This window comes from Notamacropus eugenii, chromosome Y (assembly GCF_028372415.1).
Source record: "Notamacropus eugenii isolate mMacEug1 chromosome Y, mMacEug1.pri_v2, whole genome shotgun sequence".
NCBI classification, from domain to species: domain Eukaryota; kingdom Metazoa; phylum Chordata; class Mammalia; order Diprotodontia; family Macropodidae; genus Notamacropus; species Notamacropus eugenii.
The window spans coordinates 9,776,588-9,796,427 of record NC_092880.1 but is presented as its reverse complement, the minus strand read 5'-3'; the positions used below and the strand labels follow the sequence as shown (position 1 = coordinate 9,796,427).

Below are 19,840 nucleotides of genomic sequence, written 5' to 3'. Positions count from 1 at the left end.
CAAATCTTCTGCATTACTATATATTAGCAAGAAAGTCCAGCAGCAAGAGATAGAAAGAAAAATCCCATTTAAAGCTAGAGTAGACACTATAAAATGCTTGGGAGTTTACCTGCCAAAACAAACCCAGCAATTATATGAACACAATTACAAGACACTTTTTGCACAAATAAAGTCAGATCCAAGTAAGTGGAAAAACATTGGTTGCTCATGGGTAGGCCAAGCTAATATAATAAAAATGACAATTCTGCCTAAATTAATTTACTTATAGTAAATTACTAATTTACTTATATTTAATTGGCATGCCATACCAATTAAACTATCAGATAATTATTTTCTAGAGCTGGATAAAATAATATCAAAATTCATCTGGAAGAACAAAAGGTCCAGAATATCAAGGGACTAATGAAAAGTAATGCTAGGGAAAGTGACCTACCTCTACCAGATCTCACGTTGTACTATAAAACAGCAATTATCAAAACCACTTGGTGCTGGCTAAGAAACAGAAGGGTAGACAAGTGGAATATACTAGGCACTCAAGACACAGTAGGCAAGGAATATAACAACCTCCTGTTCGATAGACCCAAGGACCCCAGCTTCTGGGATAAGATCTCACTGTTCGACAAAAATTGCTGGGAAAAGTAGATACCAGTGTGGTGGCCACTAAGCATAGACTCATGCCTGACACAACACGCAAGAATAAAGTCCAAATGGGTACACGATCTAGGTATAAAGATTGATACCATGGACAAACTGGAGGAGCCAGAAATAGTGTATTTATCAGATTTATGGAGAAGGCAAGAATTTTTGATTAAAGAAGAGAGAGAAAGCATTATGAAGTGCAAGATGGACAATTTTGATTACATTAAACTGAAAAGTTTTTGCTCAAGCAAACCCAATGCAGCCAAAATTGGGAGGGATGTAGTAAATTGGGAAAGAATTTTTACAGATAGTCTCTGGAATAAAGGCTTCATTTCTAGAATATATAGAGAACCGATTCAAATGTATAACTATACAAGTCATTCCCCAATTGATAAGTGGTCAAAGGATATGAACAGGCAATTTTCAGAGGAAGAAATTAAAGATATCTATAATCACGTGAAAAAATGCTCCAAATCACTTTTGATTAGAGAGATGCAAATAAAAGCAACTCTGAGGTACCACATCACACCCATTAGATTTGCTAACATGACAGAACAGGAAAATGATAAATGTTGGAGAGGATGTGGGACAGTTGGAACACTAATTCATTGTATGTGGAGCTGTGAGCTCATCCAATCATTCTGTACAGCTGTTTGGAACTATGCCCAAAGGGCTGCAAAAATGTGTATACCCTTTGACCCAGCAATATCACTTCTAGGACTGTATCCCCAAGAGATCATAAAAATGGGAAAGGGTCCCACATGTACAAAATATTTGTGGTGGCACTCTTTGTAGTTGCCAAAAACTGGAAATCAAAGGGATGCCCATCAATTGGGGAATGTCTGAATAAATTATGGTATATAAATGTAATGGAATACTATTGTGCTATAAGAAATGATGAACAAGAAGACTTCAGAGAGGCCTGGAAGGACTTATATGATCTGATGCTGAGCAAAAGGAGAAGAACCAGGAGAACTTTGTGCACAGCAACGACCACAGAATTTTTTTCTGGTAGACTTGTAACTTCATAACAACGCAAGAACTTAAAAAAAGTTGCCAATGGTCTTCTAAGGCAAAATGCCTTCCGCACTCAGAGAAAGAACTATGGAATTCATTCACAGAATGTAGTAGATCAGTGTGCGTGTGTGTGTGTGTGTGTGTGTGTGTGTGTGTGTGTATTATGTTTTGATTTGTTACATGATTTCTTCCATTTATTTTAGTTTGTCTACACAGCATGACTATAGTGAAAACGTATTCAGTAGGAAAGTATGTGTAGATCCTACATAGAATTGTTTGTTGTCTTGGGGATGGAGGGGGTGGTGGAGGGTAGGTAGGGGGGGAATATCTAAGTTTTATGGTAGTGATTTTAGAACATTAAAAAACCAAAAAAATAAAGTTTGTTTTGTGTCCGACCAGTGCCTTCCTATAATTGTACTTTTATCACCCTCTTTTTTTAAATCACCTTTTCCTTCCAACTTTCCTGTTTTGAAAAACAAATATCTATACCCAATTGAAATTGTTTTTATATTTTTCCTTCTTGGAAATGAGATAGATGAGAATGAGTTTCAATTATTGACAATCCCCTTCCTCTAGCCGTTTGTCCCCTCACTAGAAATCCTCTTTCTTGCATGTCTCTTTTGTGTGAGATAATTTTCCCATTCCTTTTCTCATTTCTCCTGGGACATCCTTGTTCTTGAATGTCCGGTATTATTTGTTTTCTTTTGTTTTTACATCCTTCCAACATAATCGACTTACTCTCCCATCTTCTGTTTCTGCAGAATTCTTCTATTTTCCCTACTCAAAATACAGTTTTGAGAAGTTACATGTATTGTCTTCCCATTTACATATGTAAGCAGTTTAACTTTTTGAATCTCTAATAATTTCTCTTTCATGTTTACTTTTTTATGTTTTTCATTAGTCAAGCATAAAAGTCCTCTTTTTCGTTAAACATTTGTATTTTACCTTTAGTAATTATTCTCATATTTCTCATTTTATTAGTATTATTCTATGATTCATTTAGAATGGTCTTTTCTCTTGCTTGATTGGTAATGCTTTTTGAAGCTAAATTAAAATCTTTCTTCTTATCAGCTTCATTCTCTGATTTTCTTATCCACCGGCTTCAAGCAAACCCATGTGTTTCATATGCTTCCTAGTAATTTACCCCATATCAAATGGTTATTTAATACAAATATCTGGCTTGCAAATTGAGTTGCTCCCTTAGCTGACAGTATAGTTGAACATCCAAGACCACTGGGCATTCAAAGTGAGGATCACACGTCCTGAGCTCCCCAGTCATGTGTAAGGGGAGGACTGTTGATTACTGGATATGTAGTGTCACCAGACATTACTGGTCCCAACCATAGTTTCTGCCAGCTACTGTCACAAATACATTAGGAACACCCTCTCCATACACTGCTTTAATCTTTAGCATTTCATATGGTCCTTCATGTGCAAATGTTATTCGAAGTTTAAAGGGGTTTTCATAATTTCCACAAGCCTTCTTAATTTTTTCATGATTACCAAGGTTGGAAGTTGAACCCATCAATGCCACAACTATACATGAACTTTCCACTTTATGGAGCAATTCCACTCCTCCTGCAACCCATTCAAAATTTTTCTTCACCATATGGAGGCCTTCAGAAGTCACTTCCTTAAGGTCCCGATATTACTGTTTGTCTTTTTATTGGATTCTGTCACCAGATGGCCAGATGCTCCAGGAATAATTATCAATAACATCAGCAAGAACAACTTCTTTTGCAGTTACGTTAACACCAAATTCAATCTTCATGTCAACCGGTGTGCAGTTCTGAGGTAACCAGGATTTTCCAGGTGAGTTCCTTTTTTGATGAAAACTTCACGTTATCTTGTTTTTTAGCTCTTTTGGTTTTGTTTTATTGTTTCTTGATGTCGTATGGAGTCATTAGCTTCTATTTCACCAATTATAATTTTTGAGAAATTGCTTTCTTCAATGAACTTTTGTACTTTTTTCAATTTGTCCAATTTCACTTTATAAAGAGTTCTTTTTATCAGTAAAATTTTGTTTTTCTTTTTTTCATTTGAACAATTTTGCTTTATAAGTCGTGATTTTCTTCTGTAATTTTTAAAATCTCTTTTACCAAATTTTAAACATTTTATTTCTGTCTGGATCTGTGGAAGAACATGATTTATTTCCCTCAGGTCTAGAACTGGAGGAAAGTTCTGTTTTGTTTTGCTTTTACTTTTTCCCAGAATGGTCTACAAATGAGAGCATATCTTTTCACAGTAATTAAACTGGACAGTGACTTCCATAATCTTTAGAAATTCAAGATCATTGCAAAAAAAAAAATCAAGAACATTTATGATTTTTTTAGGCACAAAGCCTAAGAGTGTTGGACTTGGATTAAGGAGTTGTTTAGTTCAATTTTTACCCTCAAAGACTTTATAATTTTGTAACCCTGGAAAAATCACATAACCTCTCTTAGCTTCAGCTTCAGCTTCTGTAAAATGGGTATAATAACACCGTCTTTACTCAGTAGAGTTCTTGTGAAGATCAAATGACAACATACATGCATTACTTTGCAGACCTTAAGAAGTTTTTTATAAACTGAGTTTTATTATTATTGTGTATATTTTAAATCACTGATTTTTGAAAGGTAGAGTATAAGGGAGTATAGAATAATCCCTGGATAGAATGGTATGCTTGTATACTCTAATGTTAATAGTTATCTAATCCTACTTTATGTATAAAAGAGACCCACATATAAGAAGTGTAAAAGACACTCTTGGAATGGTCCAAACAATCACAAGATTGGTATTATGTTAAAGGAGAAACTTTCTTCTTCTACTTTTTCGTAACGAAACTTATTAAAGGAAATTTGTTTTCCTTGTTATTCTTATAGTTATTACTTTAACTAACATAAGAGCAAATACATGGAGGCATCTCACTAACAATAGACTAAGCATACACAAGGATTTTAAGGTGAGAAGCATTCTCTCTCTCTCTCTGCAACACACACAAACACACACACACACATACGCCCACGTACCACACTCTTCATAAGGGAGGTCCTCCTGGTAAGAAGTGTATGCTTTTATTTCATAAGGAGAGTCTTCTTTTATAAAGTTACACATCCCATAATTATATCACATAGATTTTGGGGACCAAAAGAGATAAGAAACTCTCCTAATCTTTATTCCATAAATGTTCACAGTCCTCTTCTACACTCCTACATACAAATAAACGCACACATATACACATATTAAGCATTTCTTCCTCCTTTTTTTGGTATTAAGGTGATGTTTACATAGTAATGTGGGCAGATTTTTTTTCTCTTCTGAAATCATGAGCAAAGTGACTTCTCCATCAGAAGAGCTTTTTAAAAGGGGATAAAATTATTTTATAAGCAAGTATGAATATTTTAAAAGATTTTCCTTAAGATGATTTTTAGACACATGAAAAAATTAAAACGAGGGTGTGGGGACGATTAAGAATGATTGTTCATTTTTCTAAATATTTCAATTAATAAGCTAATTGGAGAGAATACCGTGAAGTCATGAAAGTAGTAGTGTACATTTTTGCCTTTTGTTTTTAATTAAATATATATTTGTGCAGCCTTTATGAAGATAAGAATCTTTGTTCCAACTTGCATTCACAATGAGGTCATTTCTGAAGATGGCTGACTGCATTTCTACTTGATCATTGTTGGAGTGCTCTTGAGGTGCTGAGATGTCTTTTCATGTTACCACTTTTAACGTCATTTAAGATATTTTCTCCCCAATATTAATTACTAACACATTCCCAGTATCCTTCCTCTAATTAGTTGAGACCTCAAAATAATTTAAACAATTTTTATAATTTAACTTTTAGGAAAAAGGATTTTGTGTATACAACTTATGTGTATGTGCACTATTCCCACCCACCCCCAGTGCACCATTATCTCTTTGAGAGAAAGAATGCTTTAATTTCTGTCTTTCCTTTCCCCCATCATGTAACAAATTTATTTTAAAAATTAAACACTCTGTGTTTGGAAAAGCAACCTGTGATTTCATGAATGCCTTCTCTGCAATTAAATATTGTTGTTAGAATCATATACTGCTTTTATTAGTTAGCACATTTGACCAAAATCATGCAGTTTAAATGTGTGAGAAGTGACATTTAATCCTATGGCTAGGGAGACCTCTCTATTCATTAGGTCATGGTTATTCATCCTGCAAAGCAAAATCAAAGGAAATGTAAAATAGTTTTGGAGGGATGCACTAAAAGCTGATGTTGAGGACAAATGGCCTTATGTAGCCTTTGGAAAAAAAATATTCAAACTTATCTAATACCAATAACATGAAAGAAAAGGAAACAAATATAAAGAAGATGTCACTTTTTCTTCATAAAAATTCTTTACTAGAAATGCCAGTCAAATGGTATGACATAGTTATATTGGTTTAATATGGGACAATCTACTCAGATTAACTTCCTATATGTGCCATACCATTAAGAGGCTTTGTAAGAATATCTTATTTGCATTCCTCTATATGCTAGTCAACTAACTTTAAATATTCTGACTGCCAATGACTTGTTCATTCTTATTCAAGGCACAGGGGTCTTTTCTATTCTAAATAGGCTGATGTGGGAGCAGAGCCAAGACGGCAAAGAGAAGGCAGGGACTAAAGGGACTTACCGGAGCTCTTCCCAAAACCCTCCTCAAAACCTTTCAGTAGTGTCCTAAAACACATTCTGGAGAGACAAAACCCACAAGAGATTGGAGTAAATCAATTATCTATATCAAGATAACTTAGATGGTTGGCAGAAAATATCTATTGCAGCAGAATGAGAGTGGAGCACAGCCCAGTGCTGGCTGCATCAGTGCAGCTGGGTCCCCAGTAAACCAGGAACAGAGGTTGGGAGTAATTCTGGAGTTCTCAGTCCACAGATGAAAAGGGGTGGCACATTGGACAACTGGTCAGAAGGAGATTACAGGGATATCTTTACTGGCACCAAGGGCAGGACTCTGGTGTTTGCCCATATTCATGTCGGGATAGCAGTTTTGTGTGGTAGTTCAAGGGTGAGGAGCAGGAGCACACCAAGAGCTTGCCACTGCAAGACGACAGGGACCCTGGTCATAGTTCCAGGGCAGAAGAGTGTTTGTGGGCACTCACAGACCAGAGCACAGGTCAGAAGAGCAGTAAACAAACCTCTCCTTAGATCCTACCAACTTAAAAGAGCTGAAAACTTACAGGTCCCTAGAAGCATCTCTGAAAACAGATGCACACAATCCTTAAAGCTTGAGTCATTCTTTATCAGAAAGTGAGAGTTCAAAAAGTTAGTTAGAAAAATGAACAAACAACAGATAAAAATTCTGACTATACACAGTTACCATGGTGACAAGATCAAAAAACACACCCAGAAGACAACAAATTCAAAATTCCTATATCCAAAAATCCTCAAAGAAAAATATGAATTAGACTCAGACCATGGAATAGCAAAAAAAAGATTTTTAAAAATCAACTAAGAGAGGTAGAGGAAAAACCAGGAAGAAAAATGAGTCACACAAGAAAATCATTGCTTTGGGGAGGAGCCATGATGGTGGAGTAGAAAGATGCACATACTCTAGCTCTTACCCCACAGCCCACAAAATACCTGTAAAGAAGAACTCTCTACAAATTCTAAAGCAGCAGAAGCCACAGAACAACGGAATGGAGGGGATTTCTGTTGCAGAGAGACCTGAAAAACTGACGGGAAAGGTCTGTTGTGCAATGGACGCAGAGCAGAGCCCAACCCCGCCTTGGCCATGAGGCACCGAAGGGAGCAGATCCCAGCAGGCTTCAGGGACAGAATCTCCAGCAGCAGTGCAGATCCCTCAACCCACAGGCTACAAAGGTAAGTGAGAGGGTATTTTCGGCTGGCCAAGAGGGGAGCGGGGTATCCCCATAACTCAGGCCCCCTCAGGAGGCAGCAGCAGAGGCAGCAGTGGACAGGGGCTCCCAAAGCAGGCAGTAGTCCACATCCATTACTGAAGGTTTCCTCGTAAACCCCCTGATGGAACTGAGTCCCGTGTGCTAGCCCTGCCCCCACCTGAGCAGCTGATCTTAATCTCACACTGAATAGCAGCTCCACCCCCACCGAAAACCCCTAAGGCTTGGGAGCAGCGCATTTGAATCAGCCCCCAAGTGCTGGCTTGAGGGAACTGGAGGCCAGGAGGTTGTGGAGAGGAAACTCAGAAGTCAAGTAACTGGCTGGGAAAATGCCCAAAAAAGGGGAAAAAATAAGACCATAGAAGGTTACTTTCTGGGGGAGCAGGTGTCTCCCCCCATCCTTTCAGATGAGGAAGAACAAGGCATACTGTCAGAGGAGGTCAAGGCCTCTGCCTCCAAAGGGAAGTTAAAATGGGCCTAGGCAATAGAAGACCTTAAAAAACAAGTTAGTAGCTTACTAAAGGAGAACCGAAAAAAATGCTGAGGAAAATAACAGCTTTAAAAAGAGGCTACCACAATTGGAAAAAGAGGTCCAAAAGTCAATGAGGAGAAGGAGGCACTAAAAATCAGAATTATCCAAATGGAGGAGAAGGTTCAAAAGCTCACTGAACAAAATAATTTGTTGAAAGAGAGAAATGAGTTCAGGGAAAACAATGACTGTGAGTTAAACAAAGAAGTTAGTAAACAAAACCAAAAATTTGAAAAAAAATAGAAGATAATGTGAAGCAACTCATTGGAAAAACAACTGACCTGAAAAATAGATCCAGGAGAAATAATTTAAAAATTATAGGACTACCTGAAAGCTATGATCAAAAAAAGAGCCTAGACATTATCTTCCATGAAATTATCAAGGAAAACTGCCCTGATGTTATAGAATCAGAGGGCAAAATGGTTATTGAAAGAATTCATCGATCACCTCCTGAAAGAAACCCTAACAGAGAAACTCCTAGGAATATTGTGGCCAAATTTCAGAGTTCCCAGATCAAGGAGAAAATACTGCAAGCAGCTAGAAAGAAACAGTTGGAGTACTGTAGAAATATGATCAGGATAACACAGGAGCTGGCAGCTTCAACATTAAGGGATCATAGGGCTTGGAGTGGGATATTTCAGAAGTCAAAGGAACTGGGATTGAAGCCAAGAATCACCTACCCAGCAAATCTGAGTATAATACTTCAAGGGAAAAAAATGGCAATTCAACAATATATATGACTTTCAAACATTCATGATGAGGAAAAGATCAGATCTGTATAGAAAAATTTGACTTCCCAAGACAAGAATCAAATGAAGTATGTAAAGGTGAACAGGAAATAAAAATCATAAAAGACTCTCTGGAGCTGAACTGTTTACATTACTACATGGAAAGAAAATATTTTTAAATCTTGAATCTTTTTTCAGTGTTTGGGTAGACTGAGAGATTGTACATACACACACACACACACACACACAAACATAGATAGATAGAGAGTACAGGGCGTGTTATATCAGAAGAGATGATATCCACACAAAAAAATAAAATAAAATAAAAAATTAAGGGGTGAAGGAGGAAAATTCCGGGAAGAGAAAGGGAGAAGTGGAATGGGGCAGGCTATAACTCATCAAAGAGATAAGAAAAATCTTATTCAAAGGAAGAGATAAAGGAGAAGGGGAGGGGAGGGAAATAAAGCTACTCTCTCCACATGTGGTTGAAGGAGGGAATAGCATGCTCACTATATTTGATATGGAAATTTATATCACACCACAGGAAAGAAGGAGAAGAGGTGACAAGTGGAGCAAGGGGAATATTAGAAGGGAGGGCAAATCAGAGAAGGAAGCCAATAGAAATAAACACTTTCGAGAAGGGACAAGGTCAATTGTAGCGGGGAAAAACAAGGGGGAATAGGGTAGATCAGAGGGCAATATAATTAGTATTACACAACATGTTTACTATGGAAGTCTTTTTCTAAACAACACATATTTAGTCTGTATTGAATTGCTTGCTTTCTCAGTAGGGCTGGGGAGGGAGGAGGGATGGAGAGAAGTTGGAATTCAAAGTATTAGAAAGGAATGTTGAGAATTTTTATTGCATATAATCAGGAAATAAGAACTACAGGGATAGGGGTATGGAAATTTATCTTTCCCTAAAAGAAAAGAGAGAAGATGGGGATAGGACAGGGGTGGGGTGTGATGGAGGGGAGGGTACACTGAAGGAAGGAATAACCAGAATGCAAGGTATTAGGAAGCAGGGGGGAGGGGAGTGATGGGGAGAAAAAGTGGACATGTTACAAAGTAAGGTAAAAGCAATTAATATTAAAACAATTGATTGAATTAATTACTGAGAATAAATCAATGACATCTTCAGTTTGGGGAAAAGAATTTTAGTCTAAATTTCTTAGAGGAAGGTAACCTCGGATAAAATTTGGCATTGATGGAAAAGTCAGGGTTTTAATGGTAAATTTGATTTTATGATTGCCATTTAATCAGGAACTAGAACATGTATAGAAAGGCAGGTAAACCACTTAAGACTTGCCTCAAAAAAATGTTCCTTAGCCAAAGTGAAACTATAATCATATTTGAAACATGGTTATTGGAACTTGCCGTTTTTAGATGCTATGGTTCTATTAAGTGACTGTTACTCTGAGTCTAAGTCCAGGTATGGGGAGCAAGAAAGGTGATCTGAGTCTCCAATATATGAAGCCAGTAAACTGATGAAATGCTGGTATGAATTGTATAGATGATCTCAAGGGAAGGGTGAGAGAGGGGCTGTTCAGTATGGGCTGAGGTAGGATTCTCCTGACTCAATTTCCCCACTGACACCTGGCAGTCTTTAAGCCTGACTGAATGCAAGTGGTTAATTTAATCCTGCCTGAAATTGACATGAAGATGGGGAAATATTGTATCCCTGCAATGTCCTTACTATTTGTGGCAATTTCCTATAGTCAAAAGGTTTGTAAGCTTAATACTAGATCTATTCAGTTATAGATTATGGGTAGGGGAACATCCAAGGTTGTCTAAAATTAAGCTATTAGGCGTAGGACTTTAGACCAACAATAATAAGTTAGGGTCCTTTCTTTCTTAGTAATACTCTGGAGACAATTAGGTCAAGAGCTTGTGAAGTTAGCAACATAAATATTATCTGTGTCTCAGTTGGTAAATGTTTAAAGAAAATTTTTTTGTGGTCCATATTGTAAATGCTTTAAAAAGAAGTAATGCCTGACCAAAAGTTGGAATTGTTTTATGTGTTATAAAATGTGTTAAAAATAAAGAATAAAATTTAAAAAATCACTTTTTTTTAAATGTCAAAAGCTTGGTAATACTGGATAAATTAATACCTTAAAAAACAGAATTGGCCAAATAGATAAGAGGTACACAAATCCAGTGAAGAGAAAAAATCCTTGAAATGCCAAATCAGGTAAATAGAAAAAGAGACATAGAAATTCACTTAAAAAAGAAGTCAGTAAAAAGTAAAATTGGCCTAGTGGAGGAGTCAGTATAAAAGCTCACTGTAGAAAATAATTCCTTGGGGAGAGGAGCCAAGATGGCAGAGTAACAGCAGGTAGATGCAGGAGCTCACCCCCCAAAGCCCTTAAAGTACCTGTAAAAATGACTAAACAAATTCTAGAGCAGAAGAAGATACAAAATGACAGAGTGAAACAGATTTCCAGTCCAATACAGTCTGGAAGTCAGACAGGAAGGGTATATTTCACCAAGCTTGGTGAAGAGAGCAGGCTGGGGTGGACCATGCTGGCACAGATGGGACCAGAGCAGATTTCAGGACTTAGAATTATGGGCAGCTGCTGCATTTCCAGATTACTCAACCCACAAACACCAAATAAAGCTTCAAAGTTCAGTGAAAAACCTATTTCATCTGGGTGAGAGTTGAGTGTGACCCAGCTCAAGCCACAGTGTGGCTGCAGCCACTGCATTAGTAGAGGCTACTTATGGAACTCTCTGTCTACAGACCATGGGGGAATCAAGCAAGTGATCTGTCTCATTCCTGAATGGTGGCCGCAGGTGGAGGAGGACCGCTGGCTTGGCAGAACTGGTGGCAGTTGTGAAGAGGGAATACTACTAGCAGTTCCAGGGCAGAAAAGAGTGCTTTTTCTTGTTCACAGACAAGTCTGCAGGCCAGGAGAGGAGGAAACACCTTTCCCTTGACTATATCACTTTGGAGAAACTGAAGTTCCTAGAGATATCTCAGAGAACAGCAGCACAAAACATCTGAAGCCTGGAGTAATAAACCTTCCACTACACAAAGGACTCAAAATTCAAGTAATTGGCAGGGAAAATGCCAAAAAGGGAAAAAATAAGAATATAACAAGTTGCTTTTTTGGTGAAAAGTTATTCTCTTCCATCTTTTCTGATGAGGAAGAGCAAAGCATGCAATCAAAGGAAGACCAGAGCATACAATTGGAGGAAGACAGCAAGGCCTAGGCTGTAGGACATCCTAAGACACCAAAAATTATGACGTGGTCTCAAGACATGGAAGAGCTCAAAAGGTATTTTGAAAATCAAGTAATAGAGGTAGAGGAAAAAATTAGAAGAGAAATGAGAATGATACAAGAAAATCATGAAAAATGAATCAACAGTCTGCTAAAGGAGACCCAAAAATTTTTTGAAGAAAATAAGACCTTTAAAAATAGATTAACCTAAGAGGAAAAAAGGTTGAAAAAGCCAATGCGGAGAAGAATGAATATAAGGCTCAACTGGCCAAAAGGAAAAGGAGTTCCAAAAGCTCGCTGAAGAAAGTAATTCTCTAAAAATTGGAATGGAACGGATGGAAGCTAATGACTATGAGAAATCAAGAAATTATAAAACAAAACCAAAAGAATTGAAAAATAAAAGAAAAAGTGAAATATCTCATTAGAAAAACAACTGACCTGGAAAATAGATCCCGGAGAGATAATTTAAAAATTATTGGTCTACATGAAAACTATTATCATAAAAAGAGCCTAGACATCATGTTCAAAGAAATTATCAGGGAAAGCTGTAGTGATACTCTAGAACCATAGGGTAAATTGAAAATGGAAAGAATTCACCAATCACCTCCTGAAAAGACTTAAAAAGAAAAACTCCTAGGAATATTGTAACTAAATTCCAGAGTTCCTAGGTCAAGGAGAACATATTAAAAGACGCCAGAAAGAAACAATTCAGGTATTGTGGAAATACAGTCAGATAATACAAGATTTAGAAGCTTTTACACTCAGGGATCAAAGGACTTGGAATATGATATTCCAGATGTCAAAGAAGGTGGGATTAAAACCAAGAATCACCTTCCCAGCAAAACTGAGTATAACTTCAGAGGAAAAATTGGAATTTCAATTCAAAACATGATCGAGAGAGAGAGAGAGAGAGAGAGAGAGAGAGAGAGAGAGAGAGAGAGAGAGAGAGAACAACCTTAGACATCATTGTTGAAGAAGTTATCAAGGAAAACAGACTTCAAGTTTTTATCTCTTTTTTAAATTATCATTTTATTTGTTTTCAGTGTTCTACAATCACTTGCACATAACTTAGATTTTCCCCCCTCCTTCACCCTTCTTCTCCCTATACCTCCCCACGCCCTCCCTGAGATGGCATACATTTTTATATAGGTTCTACAAGTACATTCCTATTCAATACATTGCCACCTTAGTCATGTTGCATAGAAGAAATAAAATGATTGGGAGAAATCCTAAAACAAACCAAAACGTGATACAAAAGATATGATCTACTACATTCTGCAATCGAATTCCACAGGTCTTTCACTGAATGTGGAAGGCATTTGGTCTTAAGAGACCACTGAGAATTTTTTGAGTCCTTGCATTGCAATGAAATTCTAAGTCTACCAGGAAAAAATGTGGTTTTTGCTCTGTACAAAGTTCTCTTGGTTCTGCTCCTTTCGCTCAGCATTAGATCATATAAGTACTTCCAAGCCTCTTTGAAGACTTTCTTCTCATCATTTCTTATTGCACAATAGTATTCCATTGTATTCATACACCATAATTTATTCAGCCATTCCCCAATTGACGGGCATCCCCTTGATTTTCAGCTTTTGGCCACCACAAAGAGTGCTACTATAAATATTTTAGTACATATGGGACCCTTTCCCATTTTTATTATCTCTTGGGGATACAGTCCTAGACACGGTATTGCTGGGTTAACGGGCATGTACATTTTTGTAGAACTTTGGACATAGTTCCCAATTGCTCTGCAGAATGGTTGGATCAGCTCACAGCTCCACCAAAAATGAATTAGTATTCCAACTCTTCCACATCTTCTCCAACATTTATCATCATCCAGTTTTATCATGTTAGCCAATCTGATAAGTGTGATGTGGTATCTCAGAGTGGATTTAATTTGCATCTCTCTAATCAAAAGTGATTTAGAGCATTTTTTCATGTGACTACAGATAACGTTAATTTCTTCCTCTGAAAACCACCTATTAATATCCGTGACCATTTTTCAATTGGGGAATGACTTGTATTCTTGTACATTTGACTAAGTTTTCTATATATTTTAGAAATGAGGCCTTTACCACAGACATTAGTTGCAAGAATTCTTTCCCAGTTTTCTGCTTCCCTCCTAATCTTGGTTGCGTTGGGTTTGGTTGTGCAAAAACTTTTCAATTTAATGTAATGAAAATTATCCGTTTTGCACTTCATAATGTTTTCTATCTCTTGTTTGGTAAAAAAATTCTTCCCTTCTGCATAAGTCTGATAAATACACTATTCCTTGTTGCTCTAATTTGTTCACAACATCAATCTTTTTACCTAGATGGTGTACCAATTTGGATTTTATTCTTGTGTGTGGTGTCAGGTATTGGTCTGTGCCTAGCTTCTGCCACGCTGTTATCCAGTTTTCCCAGCAATTTCTGTCCAACAGTAAGTTTTTATCCCAGAAACTGGAGTTCCTGGGTTTATCAAACAGTAGATTGCAAAATTCACTGACTGCTGTGTCTTCAGTACCTAACCTATTCTGCTGGTCCACCCTTCTGTTTCTTAGCCAGTACTAACTGGTTTTGATAATTGCTGCTTTATAATGCAATTTGAGATCTCGTAGAGCTAGGCCACCTTCCTTAGCATTTCTTTTCGTTAATTCCCTTGATATTCTGGACTTGTTCTTTCAGGTGAATTTTGATATTATTTTTTTTCTAGTTCTACAAAATAATTATGTGATAGTTTGATTGGTAGGGCAATACCATGTGTCCATTATCACCACTATTATTTAATAGGGTACTAGAAATGTTAGCTGCAGCAATAACACAAGAGAAAGAAAGAAACTGAAAGAATTAGAATAGACAAAGAAGAGACTAAGCTATCATTCTTTGCAGATGATACAATGATATATTTAGAGAATCCCAGAAAAATCACATAAAAAACTACTTGAAATAGTAGACAACTTTGGCAAAGTTTCAGGCTACAAAATTAACCCATACAAATCTTCTGCATTTCTATATATCACTAGCAAAACCCAATATCAAGAGAAAGAAAGAGAAATCCCATTTAAATCTAAGGTAGAAACTACAAAATATTTGGGTGTCTACCTGCCAAAAGAAACCCAGGGACTAAATGAACACAAGTACAAAACACTTTTCACAAAAACCAAGTCAGATTCAAGTAATTTTTAAAAAATCATCATTTGCTCGTGAGTGGAAAGAGTCAATATAGTAAAAATGACAATTCTAGCTTAACAGCCTTCATTATTTTAGGACCAGAAGATGAAAATAAATTAAAGAATCTACCTCCTGAGCAAGATTCCGAAATGAAAGCCCCGAGGAAAATTATAGACAAATTCCATAGCTCCCTTTTAAAGGAGAAAATATTATAAACAACCAAAAATAATTCAAGTTTCATGGTGATCCAGTTAGCACAAGATTTAGCAGTTTCTACATTGAAAGATCACGGAGCTTGGAATATGACATTCTGGAGGGCAAAATAGCTAGAATTAAAACTAAGAATCTACTACTCTGAAAGCCGGAGTATAATCCTGATGCAGACAGGGATATTCCATGAATTAGAGGAATTTTAAGCATTCTTGATGAGAAGTCCAGAAATGCATAGAAATTTTGACTTTCAAATACAATGACTCAAGAAGAATTAAAAAGGTAAACAGGAAAGGAAAAATATAAAAGAATTCATAGAGTTAAATTATTTACATTCTTACATGGGAAGATGATACTTATAACAAAACAACTTTCTCATTAGGACATTTAGGAGTAGAAGGAGTATATATAGGCAGAGGGTACAGTTGTGAGTGAAATATGATGGTATGATACCTAAAAATTATTAAGGAGTGAGAAAGAGGAAAACATTGGGAGAAAAAAGAAAGGGAAGGATAGTATAAGGTAAATTATTTCACCTAAAAATGAAAGAAAGGGGGCAGAGTCAAGATGGTCGAGTAGAAGCAGGGACCTGCTTGAGTTCTCCTCCCAAACCCCTCAAAATACCTGTTGAAAATGACTCCAAACAAATTCTAGAGCAACAGAAGCCATGCAATGACAGAGTGAAACCTGATTTCTGCTCAACATAATCTGGAAGAGCAACAGGAATAATCTATTTCACTGGTCCCAGAGCGAGCACAGCCCATCTTGGTCCATGCTGGGATAGACAGGACAGGAGCAGGCCTCAGGGCACTGAATCACTGGCAGCTACAGTGGTTTCTAGACTTTTCAACCCACCAAAACCAAAGAGAGATTCAAAGTTCAGTGGGAAAGATCTCTCATCTGGGTGAAGGAGGAATGTGTTCGAGGCCCAGTCCCAGGAAAACATCAGCCACTGCTGCAGTCTCTGCTTCTGGAGTTATCAGCCTACAAATGGAAGTGGAATTGAGTGGCTGATCTGGGTCAGAGTCCTAGGTGTTGGTCCTGGGTCATAGAGGAGCACTGGCATGATAGAGCTGGTAACAGCTTTGGAGAGGAAATCCTGCTCACAGATCCAGGGAAGAAAAGAGAACTTGCGGTTGCTCATGGGCCACAACACAGGTCAGAAGAGGAGTAAACGCCTTTCCTTTGATCAAACCACTTTGGAGGAACTGAGAATGTGCAGGTTCCTAGAAATATCTCTGAAAACAGCTGAACAAAACTCCTGAAATTTGGGGTAGTACACCTTCTACTTAAGAAAGGCTCAAAATTCAAGTAAATGGCTGAGAAAGTGACAAAAAGGGGAAAAATAAGACTATAGAAGGTTACTTTGTTGGTGAAAATGTGTTTTCTTACATCCAAGGGGATGAGAAAGATCAAAGAATGGAGAGGAAGACAGCAAGATTAAGGCTCCTATATCCAAAGACTCTAATCGAAATATGAAATAGTCTCAGGGCATGAAAGAACTCAAAAACTATTTTGAAAATCAAGTACGAGAAGTAGAGGAAAAACTGGGAAGAGAAAAGTGTGATGCAAGAATATCATGAGAACAAGTCAACTGCTTGCTGAAGGAGACCCCCAAAATGTTAGAGAAAATGACACCTTTAAAAATAGAATAATCCAAAGGGTAAAAATGGTCCAAAAAGTCAATTAGGAGAAAAATGCCTTAAAAGGCAGAATTGGCCAAATGGAAAAGGAAGTACAAATGTTCACTGAAGAAAATAATTCCTTAAAAATGGGAATGTATCAAGTGAAAGTTAATGACTTTATGAGAAATCAAGAAATTATAAAACAAAAACAAAAGAATGATAAAAAGGGAATATGGGAAATATCTTATTGGAAAAACAACTAATCTGGAAAATAGATCCAGGAGAGAAAACTAAAAAAATTATTGGTCTACCTAAGAATCATGATCATAAAAAGAACTTAGACATTATCTTTTGAGAAATTATCAGGTAAAACTGCCCTGATATTCTAGAACCAATGGGTAACATAACAATGGAAAGAATCTGCCAATCAACTCCTGAAAACGATCCCCAAAGGAATACTCCTAGATATATTGTACTCCTATTCCAGAATTCCCATATCAAGGAGAAAATATAGGCAATCAGAAGGAAACAATTCAAGTATTCTGGAAACATAACCAGGATAACACAGGATTTAGGAGCTTCTACTGTAAAGGAACAGAGGGCATGGAATATAACACACCAGAGGTGAAAGGAACTAAAATTAAAACCAAGAATCACCTATCCAGCTGAGTTGAGTATAATACTTAGGAAAAAATGGAATTTCAGTGAAATAGAGGACTTCTGAGCATTCTTGTGGAAAAGGCCAGAGCTGAATACGAAATGCGACTTTCAAATGCAAGAATCAAGAGCAACATGAAAAGGTAAACAGGAAAGTGAAGCCCTAAGGGACTCATTAAAGTTGAACTGTTTACATTCCTACAAGAAAAGATGATATTTGTAGCTCATGAGAACTTTCTCAGTATTAGGGTAATTAGAAGGAATAGACAGATAGATATGAACAGATAGATACACCTATATATACATAAATATAGATACAGATATATAGATGATTTTATATATAGATATGTAGTGTGTATATACATGTATGCACATATTTACACATGTACACATATACATGTGTATGTGTGTACATATATACACATATCCTGTATATCTATATCTATATCTCTCTATATAGATATCTATATATAGATGTAGATATATAGACAGAGAACACAGGGTAAGCTGAATATGAAGAGAGAATACCTAAAAATAAAATTAAGTGTTGAGAGTAACATACTGGGAGAAAGAGAAAGGAAGAGGTAGAATCTCACATCAAAGATGCAAGAAAGAACTTTTACAGTGAAGGGGAACAGTGGGGAGGCAAGAGGGAATAATTGAGCCTTACTCTCATCTGATTTGGCTTCAGATGGGAATAACACACTCAATTGTTTATGGAAATCTATCTTGCCCTGTAGGAAGTCAAGGTGAAGGGGATAGAAGAGGGAGGATAATAAAAGGGTCAGCATATTGGGGGAAGGGTCATTCAGAAGCAAATGCAATTGTGGAGTGGCAGATCAAGGGAGAGAATGTAACAAATGGATGGCAGGACAGGATAGAGGGAAATGTGGCTAGTCTTTCACAACATGACTGTTATGGAAGCGTTTCCGTGGCTACTCATGGATGAGCTATATCCAATTGCTTGCTTTCCAAATGAGGGTTGGTCAGGAGGGAGAAAGGTAGAGAATGTGGAAATTAAAGCTCTAATAATGAATGGCACAAAGTGTTTTGCATGCAACTGAGCAATAAGATGTACAGGCAATGGAGTACAGAAATCTATCTTGCCATACAGGAAAATAGAGGGGAGAGGGATGTGAGAAGGGGGATGATGGATGGGAGGGCAGATTGCAGGAAGGGATATTTGGGGTGCAATCTGTCCTGAAGTAGCAGGAGGGGAGAAATGGGGAGATATATTGAAATTCAAAAATCATGTTGAAGTGAATGTTGAGAACCGAAAATAAATAAATTATATAATGGGAATAAAAGACAGGAGAAGATGGTCTTCTATGCTTATGACACAACAGGAAAAATAATGTGAAATAATATTTTCAACACTTGTCTGTCTTATAATATTTCAACTTAGCATTACTGAGTATGATAAAGTAAACTTTATGTCATTCTTATAAGGAAAAATAATTTTTATTGTCAAATCTCCTGGTTTCAAATAAAAAATATTGCATACACTGTGGGTGAAAAAAAGGAAAGAAAGAGCTTTAACAGTGGAGGCAAAGATTGGGGAGGGAATAATTAAACCTTATTCTCATCAGAATTGGCTCAAAGAGGGAATAACACACACACTCATTTATATACAGAAATCTTTCTTATCCTACATTAAAGTAGGAGTGGAAAGAGATAAGAGAAGTGTAAAGTTTTTATAGAAGAAAAGGTGAATTGAGAGAGGTGGTAATCAGAAACAAAAAAAAAATCTTTTGAGAAGGGACAGGGTAATAGTGAGACAACAGAAAAAGCGGGTAAAATAGGATAGAGGGGAAAAGATTTAGCCACCATAACTGTTAAAAAAGTGAGTCAAGTTTCTCTAATGAAAGCTTCATCTCTCAAATATGGGAAATTAGGTTAAATTCATATAAGAGCCATTTCCCATTTTATAAATGATCAAAATATACGAATGGTCGTTTTTCAGATGAAGTAATCAAAACTATCTATAGCCATATGAAAAGATGCTCTAAATCACTACTCATTGAAGAAATGCAAATTCCAATAATTCTAAGGTACTACTTCAAACCTATTAGATAGTCTAATAGGATAGAAAAGGAAAAGGAAAAATGTTGGAGTGGATGTGGAAAAATTTCTACACTAATTGGAGGAGTTATGAGCTGATTCAACTATTATACTGAAAAATTTGTAACTCTGATCA

General features: G+C 36.8%; 1 pseudogene; it reads right to left on the bottom strand.

Moving 5' to 3' along the window:
- Positions 1 to 2,729: 2,729 nt before the first annotated feature.
- Positions 2,730 to 4,749, bottom strand: LOC140516786 (bifunctional phosphoribosylaminoimidazole carboxylase/phosphoribosylaminoimidazole succinocarboxamide synthetase pseudogene; annotated as a pseudogene).
- Between the last annotated feature and the right edge of the window lie 15,091 nt (positions 4,750 to 19,840).